This window comes from Bombus vancouverensis, chromosome 1 (genome assembly GCF_051014615.1).
Source record: "Bombus vancouverensis nearcticus chromosome 1, iyBomVanc1_principal, whole genome shotgun sequence".
In the NCBI taxonomy this organism is placed as follows: Eukaryota; Metazoa; Arthropoda; class Insecta; order Hymenoptera; family Apidae; genus Bombus; species Bombus vancouverensis.
Window position 1 is genome coordinate 7,379,711 of NC_134911.1, and position 16,331 is coordinate 7,396,041.

The 16,331-nt window shown below is 37.0% G+C and overlaps 1 protein-coding gene and 3 long non-coding RNA genes across 5 annotated transcripts in view; all 4 read left to right on the top strand.

Annotated features, from left to right (window-relative positions):
• The window catches only part of LOC117160621 (uncharacterized), a 115,094-nt gene that overhangs the window by 83,474 nt on the left and 15,289 nt on the right, over window positions 1-16,331 (top strand). The window lies entirely within an intron of this gene.
• On the top strand, window positions 2,230-3,068 carry LOC117160625 (uncharacterized). Its single transcript, XR_013059146.1, has 3 exons — window positions 2,230-2,477; window positions 2,624-2,744; window positions 2,853-3,068. It is a non-coding gene; the product is annotated as an uncharacterized LOC117160625 (long non-coding RNA).
• On the top strand, window positions 9,364-10,491 carry LOC143302477 (uncharacterized). Its single transcript, XR_013058020.1, has 3 exons — window positions 9,364-9,967; window positions 10,032-10,181; window positions 10,293-10,491. It is a non-coding gene; the product is annotated as an uncharacterized LOC143302477 (long non-coding RNA).
• Window positions 12,618-14,947, top strand: LOC117160623 (uncharacterized). Of its 2 annotated transcripts, none has more exons than XR_013058019.1 (3): window positions 12,618-13,270; window positions 13,409-13,809; window positions 14,125-14,947. It is a non-coding gene; the product is annotated as an uncharacterized LOC117160623 (long non-coding RNA). The 2 variants fall into 2 exon arrangements; XR_004464837.2 differs by having other exon boundaries at window positions 12,618-13,016; window positions 13,112-13,270; window positions 13,409-14,947.

The following is a 16,331-nucleotide window of genomic DNA, read 5'->3' on the forward strand; positions in this document are numbered from 1 at the left end:
AGATATTTTATTACAATTCCAAGAATTCAAACGTACATAGCCTTTAATCGGCGATTCAATTAAACCAATGACAGGCACGATGCCGCGTGCAATGCAGTACTTAACCTATCTGTGTTTATTGCCAGAATAATATATAGCCACTGAAAGCGTGGCTTCCTTCGGTAACTTAATAAATCTTCCGCTCACCTCTATGGAACAGCTATAATTACACCTGTTTAGAGCGAATAAGAATTAAGCACACCGTTCATAGCCTCCTTCTACGTTATCTGAAACTGATTCACGAGACTTGATTTGACCTCTTCTCAACTCCTAAGTTTCTTCTTCCTTGGTCATCATCCCTACGGGCTTTCGCGTTCAATTAAATTCCCAGGTTGGCGAATTTTATTTACCTTCGTCACGATTGCGCAGAGAGGGCGCCACCTCCAATTACCCAGCGTAAAAATGTAACTCGATATGAGCGCCTGTTATTCGAGATACGCGTAGGGAATTAAAAAATGCAATTTCTGTCTAACGAAAAATATACGCATGGTCGTGCAAAGGCACGCGTTTCGAATGGTGGAAGACTCTCGTTATATGGGAGATGGAGACGAGTGTTTTGAAATTCCATCACGAAACCAGATGAGGTTTGTGCACGAGGCGATTCATTAAAAGGTATATTTTCCGTCGGCGTTTTACCTACGTCCGTTCGAAAGGGGAAGTTTTCTAGCGTATCATATTTTTCTCTCAAGCTGCATTCTCACTCGTTTTGCTGCCTGTTGATGTTGCACGTTTCAAATAATACCCAACATCTATCAACTTGTAGAAACATTTTGTCCACACTGGAGCAAAGTAATCAATGGAACATTTTGTTTTCGTTGTTCACATACTAATGCGTTGTGAATCAACAACAGTAGGCAATAAACACTAACTTATATCAGTGCCAATAGAATCGGAAAAAACATGGAAGAACATTGCGCAACAACCAGTAACCTTTTCGAAAAATACAGAACATTAACAAAAAGTCCCTTGTCGTTGTTTCAGTGAGGACGCAGCTTTAGCGTTACTTTGAATAGGAAAGGGGCCAAGAAGACGCGTGACGCGGGGAATTTTGATTAATCTCCATTATTTTTCAAACGTATCTCCGTAGCCGCCACTAGATGTCACGGTTTAGTTGGAAAAGGGACCGATCAGAGAAGAATGAGCATTATGAAAGCGGGAAGAAAGAAAATGAAACGTGCCCGTTAGGTTAGGTTGTTCTTATTTAATCTCGACGTATAATGAAGCTTAGGGTACTTCGAGATTCTGCCCCCGGGGCATCGATGGGCGTAACTATAAAAGTGGATTTGAATTTTAATCGTGGCAGGTTATGAAATATGTAATTTTCGTTTCGTTTCAATGTAAAGTAAGCTGATCGGAAGCAAAAGTAGGAATATTGTTTTTCTCTATTTATTTTTTATTTATTTGTTACCATTTAACTAGCTTTTTATTTGATTATGTTAATAATATTGGATCTAATAATTAATTGACGTTCACAGGTATATTGTAATCTACTTTTTCTTATTTACTGGTTTAATTTCAATCGTCTATCGAAGATTATTCAAAAATATCAGCCTGGTCATTAGAGTGCAGGGACATTCATTTTCTTGGAGAACCACTTCTAACAGAGTCATTCATTAATTCATACTGGGGATTATTTAAACGACTTATTTATCCATCCCAGCTTGAAGCTCTTGATTCATTTCTATTACCAAAAACGAAAAACAGACCTATTGTGGCAGACACATGGAACTTGAATATTCTTTTTTCTTCGTATTCCAACAGTACAACCTTTAATGAACGTGGCAGAAGATAAATTGGTTTGATTAATCGGTTCTTCATCAGCCTGATTAAATTCCTAACCTCTTTTTCACATAACTTGTATACAAAAAGCTGAGTTTTTTAAAATAACGTTAGTGTCCGAGTATTTCATTTACTGTGGCTTTCTCTATTCAATTCTACTTTTTGCATCTCGAAAACAATAAACAAGAATTAACCAATTCTTTTTCTTTTCAGATTTAACTTCCTTACTACAGTGCCCTAAACCTAACCTCTTTTCCATTGAACTTCTATACAAGAACTGAAAAAGAATCTTTCAAAGTAAGGTTAATACTTTAATATTTCGCTATTATAGCGATTGTTTTTCACAATCCAATTCTAATCTCATCCATCTGCAAATGTTCGACAAAAATGAACAGATTCTACTTCTGCCAGACTTAACCTTCTTACTTCGATGCTCGGTCTCAACAACCTCACTTGAATTCCATCCCAAGAAAGGACAAACTCGAGCAGCGAAGCGTAGACGTGCTGAAATATGAATATTTTCGATTTCTTCCCGCGCCCCCGGGGGAGAATCCTTTCAGCCGCAGATGCTACCAGAGTTCACAGCGGCAACCAGTTCCTTCGAGTCATAAATACCTGGCGCGATCTTCGGGGAAGGGTTTCTGCGACCCTAAATCAAGGTCAGCAACGATGTACGTCGTCGTAGTCGCAGCTACTCTTCACTTTCGCATCCTCTAACTTCCTCGCCCCTCTTTCCCTAGACAGTCAGTGTGTGCAACAGCAGGGAATATGATTTAGTACTTTTGACAGGATTAATAATTTTCAGCGGCAGGGAGGTAGCAGATGTCTCGACATTTTCGCACCCCATTCTCGCGTCTTCTACGAGTGCCATCGTCGACTGCTAACGTCTCCTTCTTCCCTCTATTTTACTCTGTCTGCAGAGCAAGGTGAATCTGTCACAGTCTATCTATGACGAATTTTAGCTCCTTACGGGGATCTGTCCCTACGTGCTGTCTCTCTTCGTCATATTTTTCACCTGCGACATCTCTTTGTAGGGCGCTGAACCGACCCAGGTAACTTCGGCGAGAAATGTGCGTGTTGAGCAGGATACACGCATTTTGAGGTTATGATGGAATTGGATTTTTTACTCGGAGTGGTTTGAAGATACAGGGGTTGATTTAAGGCATGATGGAACAGATTTGATTGGGGAAATAATTCGTGGTGTTTCTTTTATAAATGGAGAAGCGAAAAGAATGGATCTGATGGAGGAATTCGACGATGTAGGTTAATTTTGAAATACATCCTACTCAGTTTTTTCCTTCATTATATCTTATTATAGATTTCTCACAAAACTTTTATTTTCTGTTGAGGAAGCACTTATAATTTATTTCTCATCGTTGCAACGACATGAAGAGCGAGAAAGGTAGTTAAGCAAAAATGAAAAATTGTTAACGTTTACTTGATCAAGTTTTTGTAAGGCAGTTCCTAATGACCTGTAGAAAGCGGCAGGAACTTCTAGGTAACGATTACAGAGATGAAGAATCGAGAAGTAAAAAGTATCTCCTTTGTCGGCTTATGATTCATTCGTTCCTTTTTTGCTAGTTTGTTTCGTGGAAATAATCATTCGGATAATGCGGCTGGTTAACATTACCGGTAGCGTTCCAAACTTGGAACCATCCACACTGTTGACAATAACGCCCCGATAGTGATCTCGAAAGGAGGTGTGGGTGACAATACGGATGACAAGCGTGTTACGCCAGTGCGAACAGGATTTAACATCGCCGTCTCATTTAGTTGTATCTTTTCTTTTTTCCTTTGGAACAGATTTATGTCTGTCCAATTGGATAGATTTACATCTGCGTACACCTACTCAATATATTATGTTTTAACACGTCGTTGCTTTGCTTAATACCATCGTAATTTATAATAATTTCATATGCCAATGTTGCTTGAAATATTTCCTCTTGTAAATTACATTAAGACATTTTTTAAATGGAGAAGTGCATAATTTATGTTGGAGGTTATTTAACTAATTAAATTTCTCTAAAATCAATGTACTCTGTTTTAGTAATGTTTCTTCAGTCATTCGCTATTTAGTATATTTTTTAAATATTTGTCATCCTTTAGATTTTAAGTTTCATTTAAATATTACTGTTGATTCTTAAAAATTTCATTCGTTTCATTTACATTTAAACTAAATGTTTTGCAAGAAATTTTTTAAAAATTTCCAATTTGATCATTGTGAGTGACATTGTTTAAGTGGCACTCCGTATACATACTATCAAATTTATTTACATAATCACATTTGATCTTCAGCATGATCAATGTTTGGAACTATGTAGGAATCTTTTTGAGAAAAGTTCCTAAACTGAAGGATCGACGTTTCTGGGGAAGGTAACTGCGTGAAATGCCGAGGGATACGATTACCAGAGTAACCATAATTTCTATCATGTGATGAAGAATCATTTATTAATTTTCCATCCGGAGAGACAATTTCTGAAATCGATCATCCCGATCAGCCCGCCCTCTGTAATTTCAACTATACGCATGCAATCACTGTCCGTGAATAAGTCTGCTGTTTTTTTCCCGTCTTGGGAAAAAACAAAACGAGAAGAGAGTATACCCTCAAGGACAGGCGTAAACACGTCTCGAGGTTATCGCCTCGATCCATTCGTTCGACTTAGCGCGGTATATTGGTGAAACGTAATCGCAGTAGGCCCTGAAAGTCTCGTCGTAAATCATTATTCTACGAGAAAAAAGTAACTATACATTCGTGATCACATTTTTTATTCATGAAGCGGATACTAAATCAATGCCTATTAAAAAATTTGCAAATTAATACGGTACCATGATTTTCATCATAATCATTTAAATTGCTTATTATTGGTTGTATGCATTCACCAATGACCTTGAAAATTCTGTTCGCTACAAAATATCCAGATACAAGTACAATAATATTCTCTGAAATTAGTAACCTTATTCTCAGTAATAAATTTCTTTTTTTAAATTTTCCAAATATAAATACAGTATTCATTCTTTTAAATTAGTAATTAACCTCAATGAAGTTTTAGATTGTCTTGTATAGTTTATGTGGAACATGTAACAGAACCTATATTATAAACAGAGAGCTAACAACAAAGTAAAAAAATCGAAAGATCGAATTCACAAATCTTGGCCCTCCGCCTTTGGTTATACGTCCCAAAAAACAATTCCTCGAAGTCACGCCAACTGATTGCCCGTAATTCCAACGTAGTGGCTGTAATCGTGTTCCCGAATAAAGACCTTTCTAAGAAGAAAGTCCCAAGGACAGTCACAAGCGTGATCCGAGGCTACCGCGGCGATGATTTTGTGCAAAAGATGATTCGAGCACAAGCCTTTAAGTACGTACCCGAAGAAATAACGTGCGTTAGAGGGGTACAGGGAGGAAGACCTCTGTTCAGGAGAGGGCAAGAAACGTAAGTAGTTCCACTGATACAGTACAGGTTTTTCGCGATTTAGCCATGCACTTTTGATTTCTCGTATATTCTCGATTTGATAATGCCAGAGTATTTGAATTGCAATTATATTTTTATGAATAAGAAATGTTACTAGATAGTTACTAGATAGTAATATATCAAAATCTTAATACAAGGTTGACTATTATAGCATAGTCACAATTCAAGAAAATTAGATATGCATTTTTTATCTTTTTCTATCTTAAATTTTAGACTTTAATTATGCTTGTATTTTCATGGGTAAGAAATACTACTAGATACTTGCTAAATAGTAATATATCAAAATCTTAATACGGGGTTGGCCGTTATAACGTAGCTACAATACGAGCAAACTAGAATACATTTTAAAAACTAGAATACATTTTTGACCATTTTTATTTAAAAAACAAGAATTTAATATTTTTAACACTATTAAAAATGACTATTACAGTGAGTTGAATCTTTCCTGTTACACCAAAAATAATTCGAATTCGTGTTAAGCCCATCGCTATCCGAAGTGAGCGCGGTAATAGAGGCCAGGTAGGCGGGTCGCTGCGCACGAAAAGTAGGGCCCCGCGGCTCCGGGGAACGTTTTTCTCTAAATTACAGCTTCGCTCGACTCGTTCGTTCCCCGTCGAGCCTTTCCCGCGAGCGACCAAGCCACACTCGCTTCTTCTCGTTCAACCACTACCTGAATTCCCGATTTCTCTGACGCGCATGCTCACGCTCGCGATTTCTCGAACACGTCAAAGGACAAGCGACGATCAGGTTGGCGCCGTCATTGTTGTTTTGTCGAGCTTCTTATTGCATGTGACCCGGTCCCCTCAATTCACCGACAGGACTACCAGTGTCAAGTGGACGACGTATTTTACGATTCAGCGAAATTCCCTAAATCATTTCTTTTAATCGTAATTTGTGATTATCTGTTTAATTATTATTTACAAACCTAGTGGAAGATTTCTATGTTATTACTGTTTAACTATTAATTTTGGTCTCTCTGTGCAGTTAACGCTTTTGAAGTACGAATATCAAAACAAAAATTCGCATACATATGTAGGTTAGGTTCCAGTTAATTAGCAGTGGCAAGTGAACAACATATATCTTCCGATTCAATGGGAATCCTTAGATAATTTTTTTAATCATGATTTGTGATTATCTTAAAAACAGTTTCAAGTTAGAAACTTATTTTAATGACTTAGTCATTATTTAAACACTTGACGAAAAATTTCTATTTTGCTAGTGCTACGCTACTACGTTTGGTATCTGTGTGTGGTTAACTGTTTTAGAGAAATAGGAATTTAATAGGAGTAATAGAAGAAGAATTTGCATACATATGTAGGTTAGGTTCCAGTTAATCCATGAAGAAACCATTTATTAAGATATGCATATGTGTGTCTTGTCATCAGTACTTGTCAGTAAAAGTAACAGTCTTCCCAACATAGAGCACTTAACGGTTCGATGACAACGGTTCATTATAATACAGCATAGAAAACATTGATTATTAGAGAAATCTGTTTGTGTACGCGATTTCAGCGTGTTTAAACAGAAGTTTTCACGAGATGCTCCGATATTTATTGGACGAGATAGGTAAACCGGATCACGAGCAGACCAGAGTTATCTTAGAAGAATGAAAATAGAGAAATAACCCAACGCTCCGGGACAAGGTTCACTGGGCGCAAATTTCCATCATCCTGTCGCTCTGGAGAACTTTTCCCTTCTTATCCTTTCTCTTCTATCCTCGTCTATCGTCCCTTCTCCTCTTGCCTTTACATCGTTTCGTCAGTTGAACATTACGATACCATCGATCTCCTCCGATCTGTATCCAGATAATTTAATTGAGAACACAGGAATTTAACACTTTCAGAGAGAGTTATAATCCACAATGTACAATGCCTGAATAATGTAGAGATATTTATTGCGATAATAAATTCCGTTGTGTAATTGACAGTTTGCCAAAAACAATGTAGAAACCATTTGTTGCATTTGTAGCATTTTTTAAAGAATTATATTCTTATGAAGGTGTAACTAAGTATTATAGGAAATTTAATTATACATTTCGCAATATATTACTATAAATTTGATTGATGAGAGTATCGACAAATTTCCGTAAAGCTTTCTCAAGTATTTATTCAGAAAGCATTCTACAATTTTCCCTAGTAGTATAACCAACCGTAAGCCCCACAGGGAATTTTTATAAGGACATTGAACTTCCTCTCTAACGATACAGACCGTGCTACACGCAAACAATTCTACTACAGATTCCAAAACTTGTTTCTCCAATCACACAGCCAACCGTGCCATTCCAATTCCCTAGGGAATTTTATCGAACATTCTTCGCATAGTTACCCGTGTAATCACCAAAGAACTCGACCAAATCCTCGCTGCCAGAACTTTACAGGGATATCGTCTTTTCTAACGCAAAAGATAGGTTCAAAGTTCAATCATAAAACCTCGACCGTAAGCCAGGAACAATTTGAACATTCCAGGCTAATAGCTGCGCGTCGTGGCTTGCGCGTCGCGATTTCATTAATTTAACTCTTCCCCCTTTCTCCCTAGGTAACTTTGTACCGTTCACAGCCCCGTAATTCCACGGAAATGATCAAGCTTCTTCCACCAACCTCCTACTTCCCTCGTACCGTTTCGTATACTGTAGAAGGAAAGGATGGAGAGGCCAAAAGTACAGATAGAAGAAAGAGGAACGTCCTGCTAGTGGAGGCAACGAAACCGACAGGCAGAACTGATGGGTAGTTGGTCCTGTGCCGTGGATGAACTCACGTAGGTTCGAGTATGCCCTGTCCGAGCCATCAGCAGATGGATTCCAACCTACAATCTGCATAATTCCCCGACTGGATTTCCTTATATACTTGGCCAGCTCGCTCGCGCCCGATGGAACTCCACTTCCATTAACAACTCCTTTTTGCGTTCCTACCGATCGCGTTTGGACCTTGAGGCTCGTGCAGTGCTTCTCTCACAGGCGGAACGTATTGTTTACACCACGCGCTTCGAGTGTCTACGATTACACGGCGCGATTCGACCTTCGATTTGAGGTTAGGATGCGGTGTGCTTTTATTTGGAACGACTGAGATTAAGGAATTGTAGTACATTCAGTCAATTAATGGCATTTATTTTTTACGTTCTTTGTAATTTTCGAAGTTTTTGGTGGGATTAAATGTGAAACCTATTGAGTTGGAAGTACTGATTTCTAGTGATTTTTTAAACTGGTAGAATGCTAAATGTAAATAATAAATTTGGGACGAATGTTGGTGAGAATTTGGGTATATAATATAATTTATAGTATTTAGAGCTTCTGAGTGAAAGTATTTCTTTTTTCAAATAGTCTTAGAAAGGTTCTATCTTAATTAAAATTCTGATCATAGGCTCATATAATATGCATTAAATTAGACACTTTATACATTATCATCTTTGAAGATCTGAAATCTAGAATATGGACAGCTTTTTACAATCAATTATGTATCACTTTGAATTCAATAAATAAAAACGAAATATCAATGTATTTTACGATACTATAAATGCATGACAAGGAAATATTAGAAATATTTGATGAATAAAATTGAAAACGTGTTCCGTTTATGTAAGGTGAGTCGACAACAAGAAGTTAATAAATTCACGAACGCTCAACGTTCATGGGGATTTATTGCATATATCTAATACGGAGTTTCGTGGCAATTACGGATAGGAGTGGTTTGATGTAATTATGGTGATCATGATAAATATCCGCTGTATCCTTTCTCTCGTGAAACCTTTGGATAACTGAAACGTCGCGTTAGTTGACTATTGCCGTACATGAAATGTTTGTGTCCTTGACAATTTTTTAATATTATATTTTTATTCCTAATAACTTTATAATTTCAATTATAATTGCTTATATGACAAAAGATAGCTAGTTTTAGTTTAATTTAGAGGATATAATTGTTTTATTTTGTTTAATTTATTTCGTTAAATATTTTGTTTAATTTATAGCACATAATAGCTTTGACTTTTTATATATGTATTTATTTCTTTCTATATCTTCAATGTTCAATATTACCAGATATTATTTTAGCTGAAATTTAAAAGAAGGACATTTAAGCCAGATTTATTATTTATATAAGCTAATTCGAGAATCTATAACAAATGCAAAAAGAAAGATATAAAAAATTCTTGTTAACCATAAAGAGTTCTCCAGTGTCCAACTATAGAAGTACAAAAAGAAAATGTTTAATAAAGACCAGATTAACCTTCTCCATCCTTTCTGAACAAGTTTCCCCGGTTAAGAAGTCGAATCGCCTTGTTTGTATCCTGACGAGCAGAGAACTGTCGAGTGTCGACGTAACAGGGGCAGGGGGGGAATGGCAGGATTTACAAATATTGAAACAGGCCGCATTCGAGCAGCTACTATTGACGGAGCAGTCGAGGGTCGAGTTGTTACCGGTGTTCCTTTCGAGAAACCGACTTGGTTCCGTGTGCACCTCTGCCTCGGGAAGTCGTAATGAGCAGGAGAATGCTCGTGGGAACCGGGGGAGGGCTGATCGCATAAGCGCGGGAAAGAAAGTGCGCGCACACATCACCGTGGATTCACAATCTTCATGAATTAAAATAGAGGAATTATACTATAATTGCACTATTATGGAACTGCCTTAACGATAATATGTAAATGGAAATTAAATAAGATTCGATAAGATTGTAGTTTAAAAAATGTAAGATGGTAAATAAAATTTGAGAGTTTGACGAATGATGAACTTAGATTGAAATCTGTTTTAGGCTAGAAAATTGTTTCGGGTACGACATTGGTGATTGGATACGTAATTTGGGGCAGAATATAGGCGGAATGGAATATTTAGTAGCTTAAGGCGGTTCACAACTCCACCTACTCTAGGCGCCAAATACTAGTTCCATTTTTATGATATTAAGGTTAGAATAAGTCCTTTTGTGAGTTTTGAGCCTTTCAAAATTTTTCTAACGAAGGTAATAATTTTTCTAATTATTCTAATTAAGAACTACTCTGTTTGATATTTCCATTAGGTATAATAAGTATTACTGGATCATTCAAAATATCGTGAAAAGAAAAATGATTTAACACATGACTTAGAATCTGAAGTTCAAGTGATGCATTTATGAGTTCTGCAGATGCAATTGCGAAACAAAACTTACAATAATAATGCTGTTACATGTACAGGTTAGAAACGCAAACTCGCATGTTGAAGAACCGTAGCCGTTAACAAGTAGAAAAATCATAATTTCAAGAGAGATTAATCCTCGACTGTTCTATACCGTCAATTTGCCCGAGCTCAATACTGCACGGTACTAAAAACCGGACGTTCGAACAGAAAATGATCTCGGAGTAGTGTAAAAACCATCATCCATTGACTTCTCCTTTCCGTAAACAGACTCGAACGATTTGTTGATGACGCATTTCCGGTGTACGAGGACTACAATGACTCTTCGGAAAGATTCTGCCCTCTTCTATAATAGTAGACTATTATCTCAGGTCTGTCTAGGACAAGAAATAGCTGCATCGAACAATTGTTCGTCACCGTAATAAATCTCCAACAACTAGACGTTTGAACAAAAGGAATCGACGATTTTTACAATTTTTTAAGCTCCAAATTTAGATAGGAAAGAAATCATGTTGCACTACTAAATATGTTTTCAGTATCTATGCAGCTGTAAACCTAACCTTAAACATACAGTTCAACACTTTAATTTCTGTTTAGAGCTCACCTGTATCAAATCACACACACAAATAAACATAGAGAGAGCGAGAGAGAGAGAGAGAATAGTTGAATCACATATACACATATGTATAATGGTGTGACTGATCAAAAGCAAAGAATACATTTCAAATTAAACACCATTGTGACCTATTCTGAACCTGGCTACTTATGGCTCACATTATTAATCAAAGTATAATCAACAAATGAAATTAAAGAATCATTTCAGATCGAATGCACAACGCTTGTTAGATACAAGGAAAGAAACCAGTTCCCCAGGACGAAAAATTCCTCGCGTGTCGTAAACTGGTGGCGACCGTGCTAAATATAAACGCGGGAAACGGAGGAAAACGTAGGCCGGTCACCTCATAGCGAAGTTCGGTGATACACCACTGGATATTCGGCTTGCACCAGCTGTTTCACTAGACGACAGGTGTAGAGGTGGAGAGGAGTCGTTGAACAGTTGGAATCGGTGAATCAAAGGTCAACGTTGAGTTAGATTTTATTTCCTGGAATAATACCAACGTATTTCTCACTTCGTTCCAGATGTTTAGCTAAAAATAATAAAGAATGACTATGGAACAAAATTGTAGAATCAATGGACTGTTTTGTTTTTACTGTATTTGTTGGAATGAAGTTGAAATTGGAAAGTATATGTGTATATATGTATACACATATAATTGTCACTTACCCTGTTATTCTGAGAATCCAGGAAGTGCGCTTCAAATACGATACGTTATGTATTCTACACGTAGTGTTTAGTGTAGACTATTGATTCATTCGTTGAACAATGATCATTAGATTATTACAACATGGTTCTAACGTATGTAAATAAACTTGTACAAATCTCACAGAATGAAATTTGTCAATATATAAGGTAGAATTGGGAATAACAATGAGTAGTCGTCGTGAAGATAACGTATAAGTATTTGTGTGATTTATGTTTAGTGAAGTCTAGACGATTAATGCGTTGTCCATTAATGCCTATCTCAATAGTTCAACACTGGAATCCAGTATAAAACCAGTAAAACCGAAAGTAAAAACCGATGAGAAATGTAGTATGTTTAAATAAAACTGAAAGTAGCTGGAAAAGTCGAGAAATTGTGGGAAAGTCTCGCTGTCACGGTAACCTAGAAATTCAAAAACCATCATTAACTCTACCTTCTTAACGTAAAGGTATAAAGTATCTAGATCTAAATTAGAATTTAAGTTCTAATCATTTGAAACCAAAAAAAAGTTTCTATATACTCCTGAAAATTTTGTCAATCCACTAATAAAATGTTAAAATCAATAAAAATAATTTATAATATTATAAAAAATCAGGAGAACTTTCCTTTGATTCTTTAAATGTCAGAAAATCCGGGATAAGGAAGTAAATACTCCCTCAATCTTAAACTTAAACTTCTATATAAAAAGGTAACCCATATTTTATAGTTATGAGAGATCTTTCGTTGATATATAGAATCACGGAAAATCCAAGATAAAAAAACCAGAAGAATTGCAAATTGCTCTCCTCCCAGCTCGTGACACGCACGCATTCGCAGCTCGTTAACGCGGAGAGCAGTCGCGGCTACCGTATAAAGCTAGAACGGCAGCGGTACTCAGATCAACGTTGTCGATGATGGAGGATCTTGGTCGGATAGAGTGAACGCCTTCGGCGCGGAGGTTGAAAAGTTCGAGCACTCGGTGTTATGCGTGGAAGAAGCATAAGAGATTCATCTGCATAACAGTTAATAATTCCGGTACATGGTGTGCCTTGTACCGGTTACTACACGGTGTTCTCGCGCGCGTATGCGCATGCGCATGCGCATAACCAACCAGGCTTCTCTCAGACAATCGTGTGCCACCTGTTTTAGTAGAGTGTCAGAAGCGATCCTGTTACTTTAGGCGTTAGAAATATTTCCTGCTGTTAAAGTAATGATACAGTCACCATTTTGTTTGATGGGATATAGAGATGAACGCTTTTTGAATAGTAGATCATTGAAATGAAATTAATGAATTAGGAATGAAAGAGCTAGACCACTAAATTTGTGCTGTAGGTTATCTATTCGAGTCTTCGAGTAAAAAGATTCAATTACAGAGATGCGCGTTTCAATTGTCTAACAGAATTTTCAATCTACCTTGAACTAGCGGACCATTGACGTCTGAACCTCTGGACCGATAGAAAAAGGGTAATTCATAACGGCAAAAAATTGATTGAGGAAACCTTCATCCTTTTCAAATGAAGGAAATGCTTGGAATGATTGAAGGAAGACGAAGTACAGCTTTGATTGAAACCCTGGTGGTGAGGTAGCTGTTTTTGCTGAATCCCTTGAAATAGAATAAGCCATACTACTTCACTAATACAAACAAACGTTATAGATATTGGATCAGAAATTTTATTTCTCAATTATCGAACATGGTGATTAATTAAAACCATGATTTTAGATCGAATCATCGTCTCGTTTAGAATCATACTGTGAACCAGAAATGTTCGTCAATTCCATGAACGATAAAAAGCTTGAAAGGGAACAGCAGCAAAAACTGTGATGTGGCAGTTGCCACTAAGCAGCTCGATGAAGACATTTCTCCATGGCATTCTCGGAAGCGAATGTCCTGGCTGAACCAAAAAGAGATGTTGCAACGTTGTATGCCTGCCCTCTGAATTAAATTAAGTCGTCAATTTCGATCCACCCTTTTAATCGGCTCTTCGACGAACGAGAATCGAGTCAGTATCTCGGCAGCAACTTATCATGTACTGAATCGTTTGCAAACCACCATCGATATTTCTGCTAAAATATCTTTGATCTTTGATACAATAAAGATCATTAGTGGCATGTACCCTTATGGTAAGTTCTGTGGAGGAAAGAATCTCGCTGAATCGCAGTCGACCTCTACAGTAAAGTAAAAAGTAAGGAGGAAATGAAATTTGCACGCTATGGTTGCGGTTATGTTGAGCGAGTGAGGTTATGGAGACGTTAAAAGCGCTAACTTCAAATTCTCGAATATAAGGTCGACTGTAGTTACTAGTACTAGCGAAATATCTGTAATTATGGACAGACAGATATATAATAATATTTAATGGCTATATGAGCTTTTTTGAATTGTACGAGATAATTACGTATTAAATATATTTTTTGTAATTTGTAAAACATTATTTTTAGCGAGGAAAAGATATCAAATAAAGATTGACGAGAATACATGTTAATGAAGAAAATTGATTTATGGACATTTGCAAATGAAAGGTTTTTGTCTCGGTTCGCTCGTTCTTCTAGGCATTAGAATGCACAAGTTGTTCGTGTTATATGCTAAAAACCACTGCCGAAGATTAGTCGTGTTACTCAGTCGTTATCCAGACATCGTTGCGACTTCTTACGTATGCATGATGTGAAATCAAAGAGAAGCAGCGTGAGCAAATGCTACTGGGTATTAACAGTTCGTTCCAGATGCAGCTTTATGTTTATGCATCTATTTTAACCTCAAGTCAAACGGAACGGACAGCGTGCCATCATAAATAAGGAACTCCAACTGTAAGTTGCAAATCTGCCTAATTGATGACCAATAAACAAAAATTTCTCCTCCCAGTTCATTTTACCAGAAACAAAAAATCAATTAATAACAAAATACAAAGATTGCTTTTGAAGAAGAGGTAAATTATTTAAAAACGTATTATATAGTTCCCGCTTTATAGCCAGTAAGAATAAATGTTAAGTCAGGCGTACACCTTGGATATTACCACTTCTATAGGATATTAGCTGTAAAGTAGAGGGGACAAAAACTCTACGCTTATTGGCTGAGCATAAAATCGCACTGTGATCCTTTCATGATAACGCAGAAAGTGGGGATAACCGAGTAGTCGCGAATACTCACGATTACACCTTTCTCTAATCTTTGGACAATTTTCTTACAGAATAGATGTTACTCTTTCACATCCTCCGTAATTTTAAATTCCTTTTCTACATTTCTCCATGTATCAGCAAACAGCATGTTAAACAGATATTTGTCAGAGAAATAAACGGAGAAGTTGTGACTTAATTGAGCCGAGCATGATTCATAGCCAGTATTATTATCACAAACCTATACTCCTGGAATCGTCCTGAAAAATCATTCATGTGTATCGCGGTAAAATAAGCAGAAAGGAGACTAGAGGTTTCTGCTAATCCATGCTTACGATTGAGTGAAACGAGAAACGGTGGAATGTTGGAGAGTACGGTAACGATGATTAAGCGATTTATGTCTCATTGGCGGCGGATAGTCCGTATCATTAGGGACGATCCGAGAATCGAGTCCGGAAAAGGACTCGTTCCACTTGGATTACGTAAGAATGCCTATTGCAGGTCTCCTTGCCCAATGTAACGTTCAGAAATGGATCAGGATTCGTTCCAATGTATTCAATGTTTTCTGATACAGAGAATCGTTTTCTACTAATTGATTAATTAACTTTTAATTAGGAACACCGTTTTGAATAATTAGTTTGGACATATAAGATACGCACTGTATCGTGATTAACATTTCTTGGTAAATTAAAAATTTGCTGAAACTGATTACGCTTTACCAATTTGGTTAATGAAGTGTTAATTAAAACCGCGCTTTTTGGCCACTTTACTTGGGAATTTGGAGTATGTGTTCGGGTAACGAATTCCCATTAAGTTTAAGACTTTCCTGTAAAAAGACTCCTGGGACCTAATTGAATATCAATTAATTTGGTAGCAGTCTGATACTCGAATGCGAACGAGTTTGAACTCAAGATTCACGATGATGATATGTAAATCTGAAATCCATCACGTGTTGTTGGATGATTAATTAGCCTCTGATAAAAGTCTGTAAATAATTTAGATAAATATGTAAAATATGAATTTAAATATAGATTCGAGAGAAACGTAGGAACAAAAGGACTGCTGTATCCTGTTTTCGGTATTTCTTATCGATTAATGACCAATTTATAATTAACCAGTAATTTTACACCATCTCACGTTAATGAATTCGTGCGTATGCGTCTGTTCGATGCAATAAAAGATCCAATAGAATAGTTTGCCGATATACGAAGCAAAATGTTCCGGTTTTATCGAGGCCATCTGGTTAATGGTCGATTAATAACCAATTAACATCGCATTTCCAAGTGAACCAGTCGGTTAACGATCAGCCAAGAACCATTACCGTGTTTCTTGGGCAAGGCGAGGGCATCAAGTGGATATACTCCAGAAAAACGGCAGCGTCATTACGACGAACATTTGCAACCACTTGCAGTGAGCCTGCGGGACATCGCCAACGACGAGGCTATGTTTGCTTCTGCAGTCCAGTTTACGTGTCACTGAGAGTGCTGAAATCGTTGTAGATAAATTTAGTCTTCTTTCTGTCGTAAAATAGTAAA